Below are 22231 nucleotides of genomic sequence, written 5' to 3' on the forward strand. Positions count from 1 at the left end.
AAGAAGAAGAAGAAGACGGAAAAAAATATATATAAAAAGAAAAAGAGAGAGAGAGAGAGAGACTGACTTAGTGAGCGAGTGAGTGAGAGAGTGAGAGTGAGTGAGAGTGAATGAGTGAGTGAGTGATTGAGTGAGTGAGTGAGTGAGTGAGAACAAATGAGTTAAAGCAAGTGAGTGAGAGAGATCGAATGAATGAAAGTCTGAATGACAGAAAGAAAAAAGGATGAAGAAAGAAGCATGAAGAAAAAAAAATGTATATGGAGTTGCTGACATGAGTGCAATCTACAAAGCCCTTGAGGCTGATCCTCATGGGAGGATTATTGCACCAGGACCCTTAGCACTTTTAAAATGCCATTCAATGCCACGGGCTAGATGTAAACTGCAGATGACCATGTTGTGGTAGTTACCATGGATACCCAAGTGATGTGTGAGCTAACACATAGGCCCAACAGATTCCAAGAAGGCCAGAATCACCAGCGGCACCACCATCGATTGTCAGGTCACCCGGATTCAGCAAATACCAGAGTCCAAAATGATGCAGGTTTATACTGTTAATTTTCAGTTTATCGTTACAGTTGGTGTTATTCCATGTCGGAAGGGACGCAGCTACAGCCAGTGGGGTAACTAGAGACAGGCAGGCAGCTATGTGCAACAAAGGTAGGCGTGTTGTTTTCATATGCAGATCTGAAATATTGTCTTATATGCAAGAGGAGGAGTGATGGGGGTTCATGCAAAAGCCAGGCTATGGATTGCATTGCTAAATGCTCCATCAGAGTGCAATGGTCGCCTGTCCTTTTTTTAAGTGATGATGTGGGTTTAGCCTGTGCTGTATGTATGTATGGGTGGCTGACTGCCACCCACCCAGAAAGTGTATGGGAGGCTGGTTGGCTGCCAGCCTTCCTTCCATTCCTATGAGTAATGTGAGTGCTCATGAAGGGGACATGGTTGGGTCCACCCCTTTCCCGGTTATCCCCTCTAGGCCTTTTGGCTTAGATCAAGTGTAAAAAAAGAAAGGATCTTGCGACAGATCGCATCCTGAGGCACGTTTTTTTTTGTGTGAATACTTGCACTTGGGTGACTTGTGAGCACATACTGATACATACGTTCCCTATCTGGGGACCATAAATTAAATGGATTTTTGAGAAAGGGAGCTGATTTGGAAGCTTGCTTCTGTCGCCCTATGCATTGACCCGATGTGGCAGTATCTTCGGGTAGTGAACAGTGCACCACCCCATTCCAGTGTTAAACAAGAAAGATTCTCATTTAATCCTCCGTGGGTGAGAATTTGAGTTTGAGAATTGGAGACCAAAATGATGAGTTGCACTGACTGGTTTATGAACGTCTATTCATTTAGCGTTTTAATGACCATGTTTGCACACTGATTGGTGTAAAAAAATAAAATAAAACTAAATAATAATAATCTAGCACACCTGTGCAGGTTTGACATGACATGACAGGTAGCTGTCTTGTGGGTGGTGCTGAATCCTGTTAAATGACATGAGGGTCTCATGCCTATACACAAGGGTGTGTCATTGCTGTTGCTTGACCATGCATTGGTTTCTGTGGTCAGTGAATGATAAAAACAAAATTTACCATCCATTGATGGATGGGAAATCCGCCATGAGGCATTTGTTTTTAGAAACTGCTGCTCACAACCAATGTTGCAATGGAGTGTCTCCATCTGCTGGTGGTATTGGAAAGGCATTAGTGCTATGACAGGGTCTGAAGAAGAAGAAGAAGAAGAAGAAGAAGACGGAAAAAAATATATATAAAAAGAAAAAGAGAGAGAGAGAGAGAGACTGACTTAGTGAGCGAGTGAGTGAGAGAGTGAGAGTGAGTGAGAGTGAATGAGTGAGTGAGTGATTGAGTGAGTGAGTGAGTGAGTGAGTGAGAACAAATGAGTTAAAGCAAGTGAGTGAGAGAGATCGAATGAATGAAAGTCTGAATGACAGAAAGAAAAAAGGATGAAGAAAGAAGCATGAAGAAAAAAAAATGTATATGGAGTTGCTGACATGAGTGCAATCTACAAAGCCGTTGAGGCTGATCCTCATGGGAGGATTATTGCACCAGGACCCTTAGCACTTTTAAAATGCCATTCAATGCCACGGGCTAGATGTAAACTGCAGATGACCATGTTGTGGTAGTTACCATGGATACCCAAGTGATGTGTGAGCTAACACATAGGCCCAACAGATTCCAAGAAGGCCAGAATCACCAGCGGCACCACCATCGATTGTCAGGTCACCCGGATTCAGCAAATACCAGAGTCCAAAATGATGCAGGTTTATACTGTTAATTTTCAGTTTATCGTTACAGTTGGTGTTATTCCATGTCGGAAGGGACGCAGCTACAGCCAGTGGGGTAACTAGAGACAGGCAGGCAGCTATGTGCAACAAAGGTAGGCGTGTTGTTTTCATATGCAGATCTGAAATATTGTCTTATATGCAAGAGGAGGAGTGATGGGGGTTCATGCAAAAGCCAGGCTATGGATTGCATTGCTAAATGCTCCATCAGAGTGCAATGGTCGCCTGTCCTTTTTTTAAGTGATGATGTGGGTTTAGCCTGTGCTGTATGTATGTATGGGTGGCTGACTGCCACCCACCCAGAAAGTGTATGGGAGGCTGGTTGGCTGCCAGCCTTCCTTCCATTCCTATGAGTAATGTGAGTGCTCATGAAGGGGACATGGTTGGGTCCACCCCTTTCCCGGTTATCCCCTCTAGGCCTTTTGGCTTAGATCAAGTGTAAAAAAAGAAAGGATCTTGCGACAGATCGCATCCTGAGGCACGTTTTTTTTTGTGTGAATACTTGCACTTGGGTGACTTGTGAGCACATACTGATACATACGTTCCCTATCTGGGGACCATAAATTAAATGGATTTTTGAGAAAGGGAGCTGATTTGGAAGCTTGCTTCTGTCGCCCTATGCATTGACCCGATGTGGCAGTATCTTCGGGTAGTGAACAGTGCACCACCCCATTCCAGTGTTAAACAAGAAAGATTCTCATTTAATCCTCCGTGGGTGAGAATTTGAGTTTGAGAATTGGAGACCAAAATGATGAGTTGCACTGACTGGTTTATGAACGTCTATTCATTTAGCGTTTTAATGACCATGTTTGCACACTGATTGGTGTAAAAAAATAAAATAAAACTAAATAATAATAATCTAGCACACCTGTGCAGGTTTGACATGACATGACAGGTAGCTGTCTTGTGGGTGGTGCTGAATCCTGTTAAATGACATGAGGGTCTCATGCCTATACACAAGGGTGTGTCATTGCTGTTGCTTGACCATGCATTGGTTTCTGTGGTCAGTGAATGATAAAAACAAAATTTACCATCCATTGATGGATGGGAAATCCGCCATGAGGCATTTGTTTTTAGAAACTGCTGCTCACAACCAATGTTGCAATGGAGTGTCTCCATCTGCTGGTGGTATTGGAAAGGCATTAGTGCTATGACAGGGTCTGAAGAAGAAGAAGAAGAAGAAGAAGAAGAAGAAGAAGAAGACGGAAAAAAATATATATAAAAAGAAAAAGAGAGAGAGAGAGAGACTGACTTAGTGAGCGAGTGAGTGAGAGAGTGAGAGTGAGTGAGAGTGAATGAGTGAGTGAGTGATTGAGTGAGTGAGTGAGTGAGTGAGAACAAATGAGTTAAAGCAAGTGAGTGAGAGAGATCGAATGAATGAAAGTCTGAATGACAGAAAGAAAAAAGGATGAAGAAAGAAGCATGAAGAAAAAAAAATGTATATGGAGTTGCTGACATGAGTGCAATCTACAAAGCCGTTGAGGCTGATCCTCATGGGAGGATTATTGCACCAGGACCCTTAGCACTTTTAAAATGCCATTCAATGCCACGGGCTAGATGTAAACTGCAGATGACCATGTTGTGGTAGTTACCATGGATACCCAAGTGGTGTGTGAGCTAACACATAGGCCCAACAGATTCCAAGAAGGCCAGAATCACCAGCGGCACCACCATCGATTGTCAGGTCACCCGGATTCAGCAAATACCAGAGTCCAAAATGATGCAGGTTTATACTGTTAATTTTCAGTTTATCGTTACAGTTGGTGTTATTCCATGTCGGAAGGGACGCAGCTACAGCCAGTGGGGTAACTAGAGACAGGCAGGCAGCTATGTGCAACAAAGGTAGGCGTGTTGTTTTCATATGCAGATCTGAAATATTGTCTTATATGCAAGAGGAGGAGTGATGGGGGTTCAGGCAAAAGCCAGGCTATGGATTGCATTGCTAAATGCTCCATCAGAGTGCAATGGTCGCCTGTCCTTTTTTTAAGTGATGATGTGGGTTTAGCCTGTGCTGTATGTATGTATGGGTGGCTGACTGCCACCCACCCAGAAAGTGTATGGGAGGCTGGTTGGCTGCCAGCCTTCCTTCCATTCCTATGAGTAATGTGAGTGCTCATGAAGGGGACATGGTTGGGTCCACCCCTTTCCCGGTTATCCCCTCTAGGCCTTTTGGCTTAGATCAAGTGTAAAAAAAGAAAGGATCTTGCGACAGATCGCATCCTGAGGCACGTTTTTTTTTGTGTGAATACTTGCACTTGGGTGACTTGTGAGCACATACTGATACATACGTTCCCTATCTGGGGACCATAAATTAAATGGATTTTTGAGAAAGGGAGCTGATTTGGAAGCTTGCTTCTGTCGCCCTATGCATTGACCCGATGTGGCAGTATCTTCGGGTAGTGAACAGTGCACCACCCCATTCCAGTGTTAAACAAGAAAGATTCTCATTTAATCCTCCGTGGGTGAGAATTTGAGTTTGAGAATTGGAGACCAAAATGATGAGTTGCACTGACTGGTTTATGAACGTCTATTCATTTAGCGTTTTAATGACCATGTTTGCACACTGATTGGTGTAAAAAAATAAAATAAAACTAAATAATAATAATCTAGCACACCTGTGCAGGTTTGACATGACATGACAGGTAGCTGTCTTGTGGGTGGTGCTGAATCCTGTTAAATGACATGAGGGTCTCATGCCTATACACAAGGGTGTGTCATTGCTGTTGCTTGACCATGCATTGGTTTCTGTGGTCAGTGAATGATAAAAACAAAATTTACCATCCATTGATGGATGGGAAATCCGCCATGAGGCATTTGTTTTTAGAAACTGCTGCTCACAACCAATGTTGCAATGGAGTGTCTCCATCTGCTGGTGGTATTGGAAAGGCATTAGTGCTATGACAGGGTCTGAAGAAGAAGAAGAAGAAGAAGAAGAAGAAGACGGAAAAAAATATATATAAAAAGAAAAAGAGAGAGAGAGAGAGAGACTGACTTAGTGAGCGAGTGAGTGAGAGAGTGAGAGTGAGTGAGAGTGAATGAGTGAGTGAGTGAGTGATTGAGTGAGTGAGTGAGTGAGTGAGTGAGAACAAATGAGTTAAAGCAAGTGAGTGAGAGAGATCGAATGAATGAAAGTCTGAATGACAGAAAGAAAAAAGGATGAAGAAAGAAGCATGAAGAAAAAAAAATGTATATGGAGTTGCTGACATGAGTGCAATCTACAAAGCCGTTGAGGCTGATCCTCATGGGAGGATTATTGCACCAGGACCCTTAGCACTTTTAAAATGCCATTCAATGCCACGGGCTAGATGTAAACTGCAGATGACCATGTTGTGGTAGTTACCATGGATACCCAAGTGATGTGTGAGCTAACACATAGGCCCAACAGATTCCAAGAAGGCCAGAATCACCAGCGGCACCACCATCGATTGTCAGGTCACCCGGATTCAGCAAATACCAGAGTCCAAAATGATGCAGGTTTATACTGTTAATTTTCAGTTTATCGTTACAGTTGGTGTTATTCCATGTCGGAAGGGACGCAGCTACAGCCAGTGGGGTAACTAGAGACAGGCAGGCAGCTATGTGCAACAAAGGTAGGCGTGTTGTTTTCATATGCAGATCTGAAATATTGTCTTATATGCAAGAGGAGGAGTGATGGGGGTTCAGGCAAAAGCCAGGCTATGGATTGCATTGCTAAATGCTCCATCAGAGTGCAATGGTCGCCTGTCCTTTTTTTAAGTGATGATGTGGGTTTAGCCTGTGCTGTATGTATGTATGGGTGGCTGACTGCCACCCACCCAGAAAGTGTATGGGAGGCTGGTTGGCTGCCAGCCTTCCTTCCATTCCTATGAGTAATGTGAGTGCTCATGAAGGGGACATGGTTGGGTCCACCCCTTTCCCGGTTATCCCCTCTAGGCCTTTTGGCTTAGATCAAGTGTAAAAAAAGAAAGGATCTTGCGACAGATCGCATCCTGAGGCACGTTTTTTTTTGTGTGAATACTTGCACTTGGGTGACTTGTGAGCACATACTGATACATACGTTCCCTATCTGGGGACCATAAATTAAATGGATTTTTGAGAAAGGGAGCTGATTTGGAAGCTTGCTTCTGTCGCCCTATGCATTGACCCGATGTGGCAGTATCTTCGGGTAGTGAACAGTGCACCACCCCATTCCAGTGTTAAACAAGAAAGATTCTCATTTAATCCTCCGTGGGTGAGAATTTGAGTTTGAGAATTGGAGACCAAAATGATGAGTTGCACTGACTGGTTTATGAACGTCTATTCATTTAGCGTTTTAATGACCATGTTTGCACACTGATTGGTGTAAAAAAATAAAATAAAACTAAATAATAATAATCTAGCACACCTGTGCAGGTTTGACATGACATGACAGGTAGCTGTCTTGTGGGTGGTGCTGAATCCTGTTAAATGACATGAGGGTCTCATGCCTATACACAAGGGTGTGTCATTGCTGTTGCTTGACCATGCATTGGTTTCTGTGGTCAGTGAATGATAAAAACAAAATTTACCATCCATTGATGGATGGGAAATCCGCCATGAGGCATTTGTTTTTAGAAACTGCTGCTCACAACCAATGTTGCAATGGAGTGTCTCCATCTGCTGGTGGTATTGGAAAGGCATTAGTGCTATGACAGGGTCTGAAGAAGAAGAAGAAGAAGAAGAAGAAGAAGACGGAAAAAAATATATATAAAAAGAAAAAGAGAGAGAGAGAGAGAGACTGACTTAGTGAGCGAGTGAGTGAGAGAGTGAGAGTGAGTGAGAGTGAATGAGTGAGTGAGTGATTGAGTGAGTGAGTGAGTGAGTGAGTGAGAACAAATGAGTTAAAGCAAGTGAGTGAGAGAGATCGAATGAATGAAAGTCTGAATGACAGAAAGAAAAAAGGATGAAGAAAGAAGCATGAAGAAAAAAAAATGTATATGGAGTTGCTGACATGAGTGCAATCTACAAAGCCGTTGAGGCTGATCCTCATGGGAGGATTATTGCACCAGGACCCTTAGCACTTTTAAAATGCCATTCAATGCCACGGGCTAGATGTAAACTGCAGATGACCATGTTGTGGTAGTTACCATGGATACCCAAGTAATGTGTGAGCTAACACATAGGCCCAACAGATTCCAAGAAGGCCAGAATCACCAGCGGCACCACCATCGATTGTCAGGTCACCCGGATTCAGCAAATACCAGAATCCAAAATGATGCAGGTTTATACTGTTAATTTTCAGTTTATCGTTACAGTTGGTGTTATTCCATGTCGGAAGGGACGCAGCTACAGCCAGTGGGGTAACTAGAGACAGGCAGGCAGCTATGTGCAACAAAGGTAGGCGTGTTGTTTTCATATGCAGATCTGAAATATTGTCTTATATGCAAGAGGAGGAGTGATGGGGGTTCAGGCAAAAGCCAGGCTATGGATTGCATTGCTAAATGCTCCATCAGAGTGCAATGGTCGCCTGTCCTTTTTTTAAGTGATGATGTGGGTTTAGCCTGTGCTGTATGTATGTATGGGTGGCTGACTGCCACCCACCCAGAAAGTGTATGGGAGGCTGGTTGGCTGCCAGCCTTCCTTCCATTCCTATGAGTAATGTGAGTGCTCATGAAGGGGACATGGTTGGGTCCACCCCTTTCCCGGTTATCCCCTCTAGGCCTTTTGGCTTAGATCAAGTGTAAAAAAAGAAAGGATCTTGCGACAGATCGCATCCTGAGGCACGTTTTTTTTTGTGTGAATACTTGCACTTGGGTGACTTGTGAGCACATACTGATACATACGTTCCCTATCTGGGGACCATAAATTAAATGGATTTTTGAGAAAGGGAGCTGATTTGGAAGCTTGCTTCTGTCGCCCTATGCATTGACCCGATGTGGCAGTATCTTCGGGTAGTGAACAGTGCACCACCCCATTCCAGTGTTAAACAAGAAAGATTCTCATTTAATCCTCCGTGGGTGAGAATTTGAGTTTGAGAATTGGAGACCAAAATGATGAGTTGCACTGACTGGTTTATGAACGTCTATTCATTTAGCGTTTTAATGACCATGTTTGCACACTGATTGGTGTAAAAAAATAAAATAAAACTAAATAATAATAATCTAGCACACCTGTGCAGGTTTGACATGACATGACAGGTAGCTGTCTTGTGGGTGGTGCTGAATCCTGTTAAATGACATGAGGGTCTCATGCCTATACACAAGGGTGTGTCATTGCTGTTGCTTGACCATGCATTGGTTTCTGTGGTCAGTGAATGATAAAAACAAAATTTACCATCCATTGATGGATGGGAAATCCGCCATGAGGCATTTGTTTTTAGAAACTGCTGCTCACAACCAATGTTGCAATGGAGTGTCTCCATCTGCTGGTGGTATTGGAAAGGCATTAGTGCTATGACAGGGTCTGAAGAAGAAGAAGAAGAAGAAGAAGACGGAAAAAAATATATATAAAAAGAAAAAGAGAGAGAGAGAGAGAGACTGACTTAGTGAGCGAGTGAGTGAGAGAGTGAGAGTGAGTGAGAGTGAATGAGTGAGTGAGTGATTGAGTGAGTGAGTGAGTGAGTGAGAACAAATGAGTTAAAGCAAGTGAGTGAGAGAGATCGAATGAATGAAAGTCTGAATGACAGAAAGAAAAAAGGATGAAGAAAGAAGCATGAAGAAAAAAAAATGTATATGGAGTTGCTGACATGAGTGCAATCTACAAAGCCGTTGAGGCTGATCCTCATGGGAGGATTATTGCACCAGGACCCTTAGCACTTTTAAAATGCCATTCAATGCCACGGGCTAGATGTAAACTGCAGATGACCATGTTGTGGTAGTTACCATGGATACCCAAGTGATGTGTGAGCTAACACATAGGCCCAACAGATTCCAAGAAGGCCAGAATCACCAGCGGCACCACCATCGATTGTCAGGTCACCCGGATTCAGCAAATACCAGAGTCCAAAATGATGCAGGTTTATACTGTTAATTTTCAGTTTATCGTTACAGTTGGTGTTATTCCATGTCGGAAGGGACGCAGCTACAGCCAGTGGGGTAACTAGAGACAGGCAGGCAGCTATGTGCAACAAAGGTAGGCGTGTTGTTTTCATATGCAGATCTGAAATATTGTCTTATATGCAAGAGGAGGAGTGATGGGGGTTCAGGCAAAAGCCAGGCTATGGATTGCATTGCTAAATGCTCCATCAGAGTGCAATGGTCGCCTGTCCTTTTTTTAAGTGATGATGTGGGTTTAGCCTGTGCTGTATGTATGTATGGGTGGCTGACTGCCACCCACCCAGAAAGTGTATGGGAGGCTGGTTGGCTGCCAGCCTTCCTTCCATTCCTATGAGTAATGTGAGTGCTCATGAAGGGGACATGGTTGGGTCCACCCCTTTCCCGGTTATCCCCTCTAGGCCTTTTGGCTTAGATCAAGTGTAAAAAAAGAAAGGATCTTGCGACAGATCGCATCCTGAGGCACGTTTTTTTTTGTGTGAATACTTGCACTTGGGTGACTTGTGAGCACATACTGATACATACGTTCCCTATCTGGGGACCATAAATTAAATGGATTTTTGAGAAAGGGAGCTGATTTGGAAGCTTGCTTCTGTCGCCCTATGCATTGACCCGATGTGGCAGTATCTTCGGGTAGTGAACAGTGCACCACCCCATTCCAGTGTTAAACAAGAAAGATTCTCATTTAATCCTCCGTGGGTGAGAATTTGAGTTTGAGAATTGGAGACCAAAATGATGAGTTGCACTGACTGGTTTATGAACGTCTATTCATTTAGCGTTTTAATGACCATGTTTGCACACTGATTGGTGTAAAAAAATAAAATAAAACTAAATAATAATAATCTAGCACACCTGTGCAGGTTTGACATGACATGACAGGTAGCTGTCTTGTGGGTGGTGCTGAATCCTGTTAAATGACATGAGGGTCTCATGCCTATACACAAGGGTGTGTCATTGCTGTTGCTTGACCATGCATTGGTTTCTGTGGTCAGTGAATGATAAAAACAAAATTTACCATCCATTGATGGATGGGAAATCCGCCATGAGGCATTTGTTTTTAGAAACTGCTGCTCACAACCAATGTTGCAATGGAGTGTCTCCATCTGCTGGTGGTATTGGAAAGGCATTAGTGCTATGACAGGGTCTGAAGAAGAAGAAGAAGAAGAAGAAGAAGACGGAAAAAAATATATATAAAAAGAAAAAGAGAGAGAGAGAGAGAGACTGACTTAGTGAGCGAGTGAGTGAGAGAGTGAGAGTGAGTGAGAGTGAATGAGTGAGTGAGTGAGTGAGTGAGTGAGTGAGAACAAATGAGTTAAAGCAAGTGAGTGAGAGAGATCGAATGAATGAAAGTCTGAATGACAGAAAGAAAAAAGGATGAAGAAAGAAGCATGAAGAAAAAAAAATGTATATGGAGTTGCTGACATGAGTGCAATCTACAAAGCCGTTGAGGCTGATCCTCATGGGAGGATTATTGCACCAGGACCCTTAGCACTTTTAAAATGCCATTCAATGCCACGGGCTAGATGTAAACTGCAGATGACCATGTTGTGGTAGTTACCATGGATACCCAAGTGATGTGTGAGCTAACACATAGGCCCAACAGATTCCAAGAAGGCCAGAATCACCAGCGGCACCACCATCGATTGTCAGGTCACCCGGATTCAGCAAATACCAGAGTCCAAAATGATGCAGGTTTATACTGTTAATTTTCAGTTTATCGTTACAGTTGGTGTTATTCCATGTCGGAAGGGACGCAGCTACAGCCAGTGGGGTAACTAGAGACAGGCAGGCAGCTATGTGCAACAAAGGTAGGCGTGTTGTTTTCATATGCAGATCTGAAATATTGTCTTATATGCAAGAGGAGGAGTGATGGGGGTTCAGGCAAAAGCCAGGCTATGGATTGCATTGCTAAATGCTCCATCAGAGTGCAATGGTCGCCTGTCCTTTTTTTAAGTGATGATGTGGGTTTAGCCTGTGCTGTATGTATGTATGGGTGGCTGACTGCCACCCACCCAGAAAGTGTATGGGAGGCTGGTTGGCTGCCAGCCTTCCTTCCATTCCTATGAGTAATGTGAGTGCTCATGAAGGGGACATGGTTGGGTCCACCCCTTTCCCGGTTATCCCCTCTAGGCCTTTTGGCTTAGATCAAGTGTAAAAAAAGAAAGGATCTTGCGACAGATCGCATCCTGAGGCACGTTTTTTTTTGTGTGAATACTTGCACTTGGGTGACTTGTGAGCACATACTGATACATACGTTCCCTATCTGGGGACCATAAATTAAATGGATTTTTGAGAAAGGGAGCTGATTTGGAAGCTTGCTTCTGTCGCCCTATGCATTGACCCGATGTGGCAGTATCTTCGGGTAGTGAACAGTGCACCACCCCATTCCAGTGTTAAACAAGAAAGATTCTCATTTAATCCTCCGTGGGTGAGAATTTGAGTTTGAGAATTGGAGACCAAAATGATGAGTTGCACTGACTGGTTTATGAACGTCTATTCATTTAGCGTTTTAATGACCATGTTTGCACACTGATTGGTGTAAAAAAATAAAATAAAACTAAATAATAATAATCTAGCACACCTGTGCAGGTTTGACATGACATGACAGGTAGCTGTCTTGTGGGTGGTGCTGAATCCTGTTAAATGACATGAGGGTCTCATGCCTATACACAAGGGTGTGTCATTGCTGTTGCTTGACCATGCATTGGTTTCTGTGGTCAGTGAATGATAAAAACAAAATTTACCATCCATTGATGGATGGGAAATCCGCCATGAGGCATTTGTTTTTAGAAACTGCTGCTCACAACCAATGTTGCAATGGAGTGTCTCCATCTGCTGGTGGTATTGGAAAGGCATTAGTGCTATGACAGGGTCTGAAGAAGAAGAAGAAGAAGAAGAAGACGGAAAAAAATATATATAAAAAGAAAAAGAGAGAGAGAGAGAGAGACTGACTTAGTGAGCGAGTGAGTGAGAGAGTGAGAGTGAGTGAGAGTGAATGAGTGAGTGAGTGATTGAGTGAGTGAGTGAGTGAGTGAGAACAAATGAGTTAAAGCAAGTGAGTGAGAGAGATCGAATGAATGAAAGTCTGAATGACAGAAAGAAAAAAGGATGAAGAAAGAAGCATGAAGAAAAAAAAATGTATATGGAGTTGCTGACATGAGTGCAATCTACAAAGCCGTTGAGGCTGATCCTCATGGGAGGATTATTGCACCAGGACCCTTAGCACTTTTAAAATGCCATTCAATGCCACGGGCTAGATGTAAACTGCAGATGACCATGTTGTGGTAGTTACCATGGATACCCAAGTGATGTGTGAGCTAACACATAGGCCCAACAGATTCCAAGAAGGCCAGAATCACCAGCGGCACCACCATCGATTGTCAGGTCACCCGGATTCAGCAAATACCAGAGTCCAAAATGATGCAGGTTTATACTGTTAATTTTCAGTTTATCGTTACAGTTGGTGTTATTCCATGTCGGAAGGGACGCAGCTACAGCCAGTGGGGTAACTAGAGACAGGCAGGCAGCTATGTGCAACAAAGGTAGGCGTGTTGTTTTCATATGCAGATCTGAAATATTGTCTTATATGCAAGAGGAGGAGTGATGGGGGTTCAGGCAAAAGCCAGGCTATGGATTGCATTGCTAAATGCTCCATCAGAGTGCAATGGTCGCCTGTCCTTTTTTTAAGTGATGATGTGGGTTTAGCCTGTGCTGTATGTATGTATGGGTGGCTGACTGCCACCCACCCAGAAAGTGTATGGGAGGCTGGTTGGCTGCCAGCCTTCCTTCCATTCCTATGAGTAATGTGAGTGCTCATGAAGGGGACATGGTTGGGTCCACCCCTTTCCCGGTTATCCCCTCTAGGCCTTTTGGCTTAGATCAAGTGTAAAAAAAGAAAGGATCTTGCGACAGATCGCATCCTGAGGCACGTTTTTTTTTTGTGTGAATACTTGCACTTGGGTGACTTGTGAGCACATACTGATACATACGTTCCCTATCTGGGGACCATAAATTAAATGGATTTTTGAGAAAGGGAGCTGATTTGGAAGCTTGCTTCTGTCGCCCTATGCATTGACCCGATGTGGCAGTATCTTCGGGTAGTGAACAGTGCACCACCCCATTCCAGTGTTAAACAAGAAAGATTCTCATTTAATCCTCCGTGGGTGAGAATTTGAGTTTGAGAATTGGAGACCAAAATGATGAGTTGCACTGACTGGTTTATGAACGTCTATTCATTTAGCGTTTTTAATGACCATGTTTGCACACTGATTGGTGTAAAAAAATAAAATAAAACTAAATAATAATAATCTAGCACACCTGTGCAGGTTTGACATGACATGACAGGTAGCTGTCTTGTGGGTGGTGCTGAATCCTGTTAAATGACATGAGGGTCTCATGCCTATACACAAGGGTGTGTCATTGCTGTTGCTTGACCATGCATTGGTTTCTGTGGTCAGTGAATGATAAAAACAAAATTTACCATCCATTGATGGATGGGAAATCCGCCATGAGGCATTTGTTTTTAGAAACTGCTGCTCACAACCAATGTTGCAATGGAGTGTCTCCATCTGCTGGTGGTATTGGAAAGGCATTAGTGCTATGACAGGGTCTGAAGAAGAAGAAGAAGAAGAAGAAGAAGAAGAAGACGGAAAAAAATATATATAAAAAGAAAAAGAGAGAGAGAGAGAGAGACTGACTTAGTGAGCGAGTGAGTGAGAGAGTGAGAGTGAGTGAGAGTGAATGAGTGAGTGAGTGATTGAGTGAGTGAGTGAGTGAGAACAAATGAGTTAAAGCAAGTGAGTGAGAGAGATCGAATGAATGAAAGTCTGAATGACAGAAAGAAAAAAGGATGAAGAAAGAAGCATGAAGAAAAAAAAATGTATATGGAGTTGCTGACATGAGTGCAATCTACAAAGCCGTTGAGGCTGATCCTCATGGGAGGATTATTGCACCAGGACCCTTAGCACTTTTAAAATGCCATTCAATGCCACGGGCTAGATGTAAACTGCAGATGACCATGTTGTGGTAGTTACCATGGATACCCAAGTGATGTGTGAGCTAACACATAGGCCCAACAGATTCCAAGAAGGCCAGAATCACCAGCGGCACCACCATCGATTGTCAGGTCACCCGGATTCAGCAAATACCAGAGTCCAAAATGATGCAGGTTTATACTGTTAATTTTCAGTTTATCGTTACAGTTGGTGTTATTCCATGTCGGAAGGGACGCAGCTACAGCCAGTGGGGTAACTAGAGACAGGCAGGCAGCTATGTGCAACAAAGGTAGGCGTGTTGTTTTCATATGCAGATCTGAAATATTGTCTTATATGCAAGAGGAGGAGTGATGGGGGTTCAGGCAAAAGCCAGGCTATGGATTGCATTGCTAAATGCTCCATCAGAGTGCAATGGTCGCCTGTCCTTTTTTTAAGTGATGATGTGGGTTTAGCCTGTGCTGTATGTATGTATGGGTGGCTGACTGCCACCCACCCAGAAAGTGTATGGGAGGCTGGTTGGCTGCCAGCCTTCCTTCCATTCCTATGAGTAATGTGAGTGCTCATGAAGGGGACATGGTTGGGTCCACCCCTTTCCCGGTTATCCCCTCTAGGCCTTTTGGCTTAGATCAAGTGTAAAAAAAGAAAGGATCTTGCGACAGATCGCATCCTGAGGCACGTTTTTTTTTGTGTGAATACTTGCACTTGGGTGACTTGTGAGCACATACTGATACATACGTTCCCTATCTGGGGACCATAAATTAAATGGATTTTTGAGAAAGGGAGCTGATTTGGAAGCTTGCTTCTGTCGCCCTATGCATTGACCCGATGTGGCAGTATCTTCGGGTAGTGAACAGTGCACCACCCCATTCCAGTGTTAAACAAGAAAGATTCTCATTTAATCCTCCGTGGGTGAGAATTTGAGTTTGAGAATTGGAGACCAAAATGATGAGTTGCACTGACTGGTTTATGAACGTCTATTCATTTAGCGTTTTTAATGACCATGTTTGCACACTGATTGGTGTAAAAAAATAAAATAAAACTAAATAATAATAATCTAGCACACCTGTGCAGGTTTGACATGACATGACAGGTAGCTGTCTTGTGGGTGGTGCTGAATCCTGTTAAATGACATGAGGGTCTCATGCCTATACACAAGGGTGTGTCATTGCTGTTGCTTGACCATGCATTGGTTTCTGTGGTCAGTGAATGATAAAAACAAAATTTACCATCCATTGATGGATGGGAAATCCGCCATGAGGCATTTGTTTTTAGAAACTGCTGCTCACAACCAATGTTGCAATGGAGTGTCTCCATCTGCTGGTGGTATTGGAAAGGCATTAGTGCTATGACAGGGTCTGAAGAAGAAGAAGAAGAAGAAGAAGAAGAAGAAGAAGACGGAAAAAAATATATATAAAAAGAAAAAGAGAGAGAGAGAGAGAGACTGACTTAGTGAGCGAGTGAGTGAGAGAGTGAGAGTGAGTGAGAGTGAATGAGTGAGTGAGTGATTGAGTGAGTGAGTGAGTGAGTGAGAACAAATGAGTTAAAGCAAGTGAGTGAGAGAGATCGAATGAATGAAAGTCTGAATGACAGAAAGAAAAAAGGATGAAGAAAGAAGCATGAAGAAAAAAAAATGTATATGGAGTTGCTGACATGAGTGCAATCTACAAAGCCGTTGAGGCTGATCCTCATGGGAGGATTATTGCACCAGGACCCTTAGCACTTTTAAAATGCCATTCAATGCCACGGGCTAGATGTAAACTGCAGATGACCATGTTGTGGTAGTTACCATGGATACCCAAGTGATGTGTGAGCTAACACATAGGCCCAACAGATTCCAAGAAGGCCAGAATCACCAGCGGCACCACCATCGATTGTCAGGTCACCCGGATTCAGCAAATACCAGAGTCCAAAATGATGCAGGTTTATACTGTTAATTTTCAGTTTATCGTTACAGTTGGTGTTATTCCATGTCGGAAGGGACGCAGCTACAGCCAGTGGGGTAACTAGAGACAGGCAGGCAGCTATGTGCAACAAAGGTAGGCGTGTTGTTTTCATATGCAGATCTGAAATATTGTCTTATATGCAAGAGGAGGAGTGATGGGGGTTCAGGCAAAAGCCAGGCTATGGATTGCATTGCTAAATGCTCCATCAGAGTGCAATGGTCGCCTGTCCTTTTTTTAAGTGATGATGTGGGTTTAGCCTGTGCTGTATGTATGTATGGGTGGCTGACTGCCACCCACCCAGAAAGTGTATGGGAGGCTGGTTGGCTGCCAGCCTTCCTTCCATTCCTATGAGTAATGTGAGTGCTCATGAAGGGGACATGGTTGGGTCCACCCCTTTCCCGGTTATCCCCTCTAGGCCTTTTGGCTTAGATCAAGTGTAAAAAAAGAAAGGATCTTGCGACAGATCGCATCCTGAGGCACGTTTTTTTTTGTGTGAATACTTGCACTTGGGTGACTTGTGAGCACATACTGATACATACGTTCCCTATCTGGGGACCATAAATTAAATGGATTTTTGAGAAAGGGAGCTGATTTGGAAGCTTGCTTCTGTCGCCCTATGCATTGACCCGATGTGGCAGTATCTTCGGGTAGTGAACAGTGCACCACCCCATTCCAGTGTTAAACAAGAAAGATTCTCATTTAATCCTCCGTGGGTGAGAATTTGAGTTTGAGAATTGGAGACCAAAATGATGAGTTGCACTGACTGGTTTATGAACGTCTATTCATTTAGCGTTTTTAATGACCATGTTTGCACACTGATTGGTGTAAAAAAATAAAATAAAACTAAATAATAATAATCTAGCACACCTGTGCAGGTTTGACATGACATGACAGGTAGCTGTCTTGTGGGTGGTGCTGAATCCTGTTAAATGACATGAGGGTCTCATGCCTATACACAAGGGTGTGTCATTGCTGTTGCTTGACCATGCATTGGTTTCTGTGGTCAGTGAATGATAAAAACAAAATTTACCATCCATTGATGGATGGGAAATCCGCCATGAGGCATTTGTTTTTAGAAACTGCTGCTCACAACCAATGTTGCAATGGAGTGTCTCCATCTGCTGGTGGTATTGGAAAGGCATTAGTGCTATGACAGGGTCTGAAGAAGAAGAAGAAGAAGAAGAAGAAGAAGAAGACGGAAAAAAATATATATAAAAAGAAAAAGAGAGAGAGAGAGAGAGACTGACTTAGTGAGCGAGTGAGTGAGAGAGTGAGAGTGAGTGAGAGTGAATGAGTGAGTGAGTGATTGAGTGAGTGAGTGAGAACAAATGAGTTAAAGCAAGTGAGTGAGAGAGATCGAATGAATGAAAGTCTGAATGACAGAAAGAAAAAAGGATGAAGAAAGAAGCATGAAGAAAAAAAAATGTATATGGAGTTGCTGACATGAGTGCAATCTACAAAGCCGTTGAGGCTGATCCTCATGGGAGGATTATTGCACCAGGACCCTTAGCACTTTTAAAATGCCATTCAATGCCACGGGCTAGATGTAAACTGCAGATGACCATGTTGTGGTAGTTACCATGGATACCCAAGTGATGTGTGAGCTAACACATAGGCCCAACAGATTCCAAGAAGGCCAGAATCACCAGCGGCACCACCATCGATTGTCAGGTCACCCGGATTCAGCAAATACCAGAGTCCAAAATGATGCAGGTTTATACTGTTAATTTTCAGTTTATCGTTACAGTTGGTGTTATTCCATGTCGGAAGGGACGCAGCTACAGCCAGTGGGGTAACTAGAGACAGGCAGGCAGCTATGTGCAACAAAGGTAGGCGTGTTGTTTTCATATGCAGATCTGAAATATTGTCTTATATGCAAGAGGAGGAGTGATGGGGGTTCAGGCAAAAGCCAGGCTATGGATTGCATTGCTAAATGCTCCATCAGAGTGCAATGGTCGCCTGTCCTTTTTTTAAGTGATGATGTGGGTTTAGCCTGTGCTGTATGTATGTATGGGTGGCTGACTGCCACCCACCCAGAAAGTGTATGGGAGGCTGGTTGGCTGCCAGCCTTCCTTCCATTCCTATGAGTAATGTGAGTGCTCATGAAGGGGACATGGTTGGGTCCACCCCTTTCCCGGTTATCCCCTCTAGGCCTTTTGGCTTAGATCAAGTGTAAAAAAAGAAAGGATCTTGCGACAGATCGCATCCTGAGGCACGTTTTTTTTTGTGTGAATACTTGCACTTGGGTGACTTGTGAGCACATACTGATACATACGTTCCCTATCTGGGGACCATAAATTAAATGGATTTTTGAGAAAGGGAGCTGATTTGGAAGCTTGCTTCTGTCGCCCTATGCATTGACCCGATGTGGCAGTATCTTCGGGTAGTGAACAGTGCACCACCCCATTCCAGTGTTAAACAAGAAAGATTCTCATTTAATCCTCCGTGGGTGAGAATTTGAGTTTGAGAATTGGAGACCAAAATGATGAGTTGCACTGACTGGTTTATGAACGTCTATTCATTTAGCGTTTTAATGACCATGTTTGCACACTGATTGGTGTAAAAAAATAAAATAAAACTAAATAATAATAATCTAGCACACCTGTGCAGGTTTGACATGACATGACAGGTAGCTGTCTTGTGGGTGGTGCTGAATCCTGTTAAATGACATGAGGGTCTCATGCCTATACACAAGGGTGTGTCATTGCTGTTGCTTGACCATGCATTGGTTTCTGTGGTCAGTGAATGATAAAAACAAAATTTACCATCCATTGATGGATGGGAAATCCGCCATGAGGCATTTGTTTTTAGAAACTGCTGCTCACAACCAATGTTGCAATGGAGTGTCTCCATCTGCTGGTGGTATTGGAAAGGCATTAGTGCTATGACAGGGTCTGAAGAAGAAGAAGAAGAAGAAGAAGAAGAAGAAGACGGAAAAAAATATATATAAAAAGAAAAAGAGAGAGAGAGAGAGAGACTGACTTAGTGAGCGAGTGAGTGAGAGAGTGAGAGTGAGTGAGAGTGAATGAGTGAGTGAGTGATTGAGTGAGTGAGTGAGTGAGTGAGAACAAATGAGTTAAAGCAAGTGAGTGAGAGAGATCGAATGAATGAAAGTCTGAATGACAGAAAGAAAAAAGGATGAAGAAAGAAGCATGAAGAAAAAAAAATGTATATGGAGTTGCTGACATGAGTGCAATCTACAAAGCCGTTGAGGCTGATCCTCATGGGAGGATTATTGCACCAGGACCCTTAGCACTTTTAAAATGCCATTCAATGCCACGGGCTAGATGTAAACTGCAGATGACCATGTTGTGGTAGTTACCATGGATACCCAAGTGATGTGTGAGCTAACACATAGGCCCAACAGATTCCAAGAAGGCCAGAATCACCAGCGGCACCACCATCGATTGTCAGGTCACCCGGATTCAGCAAATACCAGAGTCCAAAATGATGCAGGTTTATACTGTTAATTTTCAGTTTATCGTTACAGTTGGTGTTATTCCATGTCGGAAGGGACGCAGCTACAGCCAGTGGGGTAACTAGAGACAGGCAGGCAGCTATGTGCAACAAAGGTAGGCGTGTTGTTTTCATATGCAGATCTGAAATATTGTCTTATATGCAAGAGGAGGAGTGATGGGGGTTCAGGCAAAAGCCAGGCTATGGATTGCATTGCTAAATGCTCCATCAGAGTGCAATGGTCGCCTGTCCTTTTTTTAAGTGATGATGTGGGTTTAGCCTGTGCTGTATGTATGTATGGGTGGCTGACTGCCACCCACCCAGAAAGTGTATGGGAGGCTGGTTGGCTGCCAGCCTTCCTTCCATTCCTATGAGTAATGTGAGTGCTCATGAAGGGGACATGGTTGGGTCCACCCCTTTCCCGGTTATCCCCTCTAGGCCTTTTGGCTTAGATCAAGTGTAAAAAAAGAAAGGATCTTGCGACAGATCGCATCCTGAGGCACGTTTTTTTTTGTGTGAATACTTGCACTTGGGTGACTTGTGAGCACATACTGATACATACGTTCCCTATCTGGGGACCATAAATTAAATGGATTTTTGAGAAAGGGAGCTGATTTGGAAGCTTGCTTCTGTCGCCCTATGCATTGACCCGATGTGGCAGTATCTTCGGGTAGTGAACAGTGCACCACCCCATTCCAGTGTTAAACAAGAAAGATTCTCATTTAATCCTCCGTGGGTGAGAATTTGAGTTTGAGAATTGGAGACCAAAATGATGAGTTGCACTGACTGGTTTATGAACGTCTATTCATTTAGCGTTTTAATGACCATGTTTGCACACTGATTGGTGTAAAAAAATAAAATAAAACTAAATAATAATAATCTAGCACACCTGTGCAGGTTTGACATGACATGACAGGTAGCTGTCTTGTGGGTGGTGCTGAATCCTGTTAAATGACATGAGGGTCTCATGCCTATACACAAGGGTGTGTCATTGCTGTTGCTTGACCATGCATTGGTTTCTGTGGTCAGTGAATGATAAAAACAAAATTTACCATCCATTGATGGATGGGAAATCCGCCATGAGGCATTTGTTTTTAGAAACTGCTGCTCACAACCAATGTTGCAATGGAGTGTCTCCATCTGCTGGTGGTATTGGAAAGGCATTAGTGCTATGACAGGGTCTGAAGAAGAAGAAGAAGAAGAAGAAGACGGAAAAAAATATATATAAAAAGAAAAAGAGAGAGAGAGAGAGAGACTGACTTAGTGAGCGAGTGAGTGAGAGAGTGAGAGTGAGTGAGAGTGAATGAGTGAGTGAGTGAGTGAGTGATTGAGTGAGTGAGTGAGTGAGTGAGTGAGAACAAATGAGTTAAAGCAAGTGAGTGAGAGAGATCGAATGAATGAAAGTCTGAATGACAAAAGGATGAAGAAAGAAGCATGAAGAAAAAAAAATGTATATGGAGTTGCTGACATGAGTGCAATCTACAAAGCCGTTGAGGCTGATCCTCATGGGAGGATTATTGCACCAGGACCCTTAGCACTTTTAAAATGCCATTCAATGCCACGGGCTAGATGTAAACTGCAGATGACCATGTTGTGGTAGTTACCATGGATACCCAAGTGATGTGTGAGCTAACACATAGGCCCAACAGATTCCAAGAAGGCCAGAATCACCAGCGGCACCACCATCGATTGTCAGGTCACCCGGATTCAGCAAATACCAGAGTCCAAAATGATGCAGGTTTATACTGTTAATTTTCAGTTTATCGTTACAGTTGGTGTTATTCCATGTCGGAAGGGACGCAGCTACAGCCAGTGGGGTAACTAGAGACAGGCAGGCAGCTATGTGCAACAAAGGTAGGCGTGTTGTTTTCATATGCAGATCTGAAATATTGTCTTATATGCAAGAGGAGGAGTGATGGGGGTTCAGGCAAAAGCCAGGCTATGGATTGCATTGCTAAATGCTCCATCAGAGTGCAATGGTCGCCTGTCCTTTTTTTAAGTGATGATGTGGGTTTAGCCTGTGCTGTATGTATGTATGGGTGGCTGACTGCCACCCACCCAGAAAGTGTATGGGAGGCTGGTTGGCTGCCAGCCTTCCTTCCATTCCTATGAGTAATGTGAGTGCTCATGAAGGGGACATGGTTGGGTCCACCCCTTTCCCGGTTATCCCCTCTAGGCCTTTTGGCTTAGATCAAGTGTAAAAAAAGAAAGGATCTTGCGACAGATCGCATCCTGAGGCACGTTTTTTTTTGTGTGAATACTTGCACTTGGGTGACTTGTGAGCACATACTGATACATACGTTCCCTATCTGGGGACCATAAATTAAATGGATTTTTGAGAAAGGGAGCTGATTTGGAAGCTTGCTTCTGTCGCCCTATGCATTGACCCGATGTGGCAGTATCTTCGGGTAGTGAACAGTGCACCACCCCATTCCAGTGTTAAACAAGAAAGATTCTCATTTAATCCTCCGTGGGTGAGAATTTGAGTTTGAGAATTGGAGACCAAAATGATGAGTTGCACTGACTGGTTTATGAACGTCTATTCA

General features: G+C 43.4%; 13 pseudogenes; all 13 read left to right on the forward strand.

Moving 5' to 3' along the window:
* The first annotated feature begins 968 nt into the window (after positions 1-968).
* On the forward strand, positions 969-1232 carry LOC130307875 (U2 spliceosomal RNA; annotated as a pseudogene).
* Positions 1233-2709: 1477 nt separating this feature from the next.
* On the forward strand, positions 2710-2973 carry LOC130307876 (U2 spliceosomal RNA; annotated as a pseudogene).
* A 1483-nt stretch (positions 2974-4456) lies between these two features.
* On the forward strand, positions 4457-4720 carry LOC130307877 (U2 spliceosomal RNA; annotated as a pseudogene).
* Positions 4721-6204: 1484 nt separating this feature from the next.
* Positions 6205-6468, forward strand: LOC130307878 (U2 spliceosomal RNA; annotated as a pseudogene).
* A 1480-nt stretch (positions 6469-7948) lies between these two features.
* Positions 7949-8212, forward strand: LOC130307879 (U2 spliceosomal RNA; annotated as a pseudogene).
* Positions 8213-9682: 1470 nt separating this feature from the next.
* On the forward strand, positions 9683-9946 carry LOC130307880 (U2 spliceosomal RNA; annotated as a pseudogene).
* Positions 9947-11411: 1465 nt separating this feature from the next.
* On the forward strand, positions 11412-11675 carry LOC130307881 (U2 spliceosomal RNA; annotated as a pseudogene).
* A 1470-nt stretch (positions 11676-13145) lies between these two features.
* On the forward strand, positions 13146-13410 carry LOC130307904 (U2 spliceosomal RNA; annotated as a pseudogene).
* Positions 13411-14886: 1476 nt separating this feature from the next.
* LOC130307882 (U2 spliceosomal RNA) lies at positions 14887-15150 on the forward strand (annotated as a pseudogene).
* A 1483-nt stretch (positions 15151-16633) lies between these two features.
* On the forward strand, positions 16634-16897 carry LOC130307883 (U2 spliceosomal RNA; annotated as a pseudogene).
* Positions 16898-18369: 1472 nt separating this feature from the next.
* On the forward strand, positions 18370-18633 carry LOC130307884 (U2 spliceosomal RNA; annotated as a pseudogene).
* A 1479-nt stretch (positions 18634-20112) lies between these two features.
* LOC130307886 (U2 spliceosomal RNA) lies at positions 20113-20376 on the forward strand (annotated as a pseudogene).
* A 1474-nt stretch (positions 20377-21850) lies between these two features.
* On the forward strand, positions 21851-22114 carry LOC130307887 (U2 spliceosomal RNA; annotated as a pseudogene).
* The last annotated feature ends 117 nt before the right edge of the window (positions 22115-22231 follow it).

The sequence above is a fragment of the Hyla sarda genome, unplaced genomic scaffold (assembly GCF_029499605.1).
Source record: "Hyla sarda isolate aHylSar1 unplaced genomic scaffold, aHylSar1.hap1 scaffold_1440, whole genome shotgun sequence".
In the NCBI taxonomy this organism is placed as follows: domain Eukaryota; kingdom Metazoa; phylum Chordata; class Amphibia; order Anura; family Hylidae; genus Hyla; species Hyla sarda.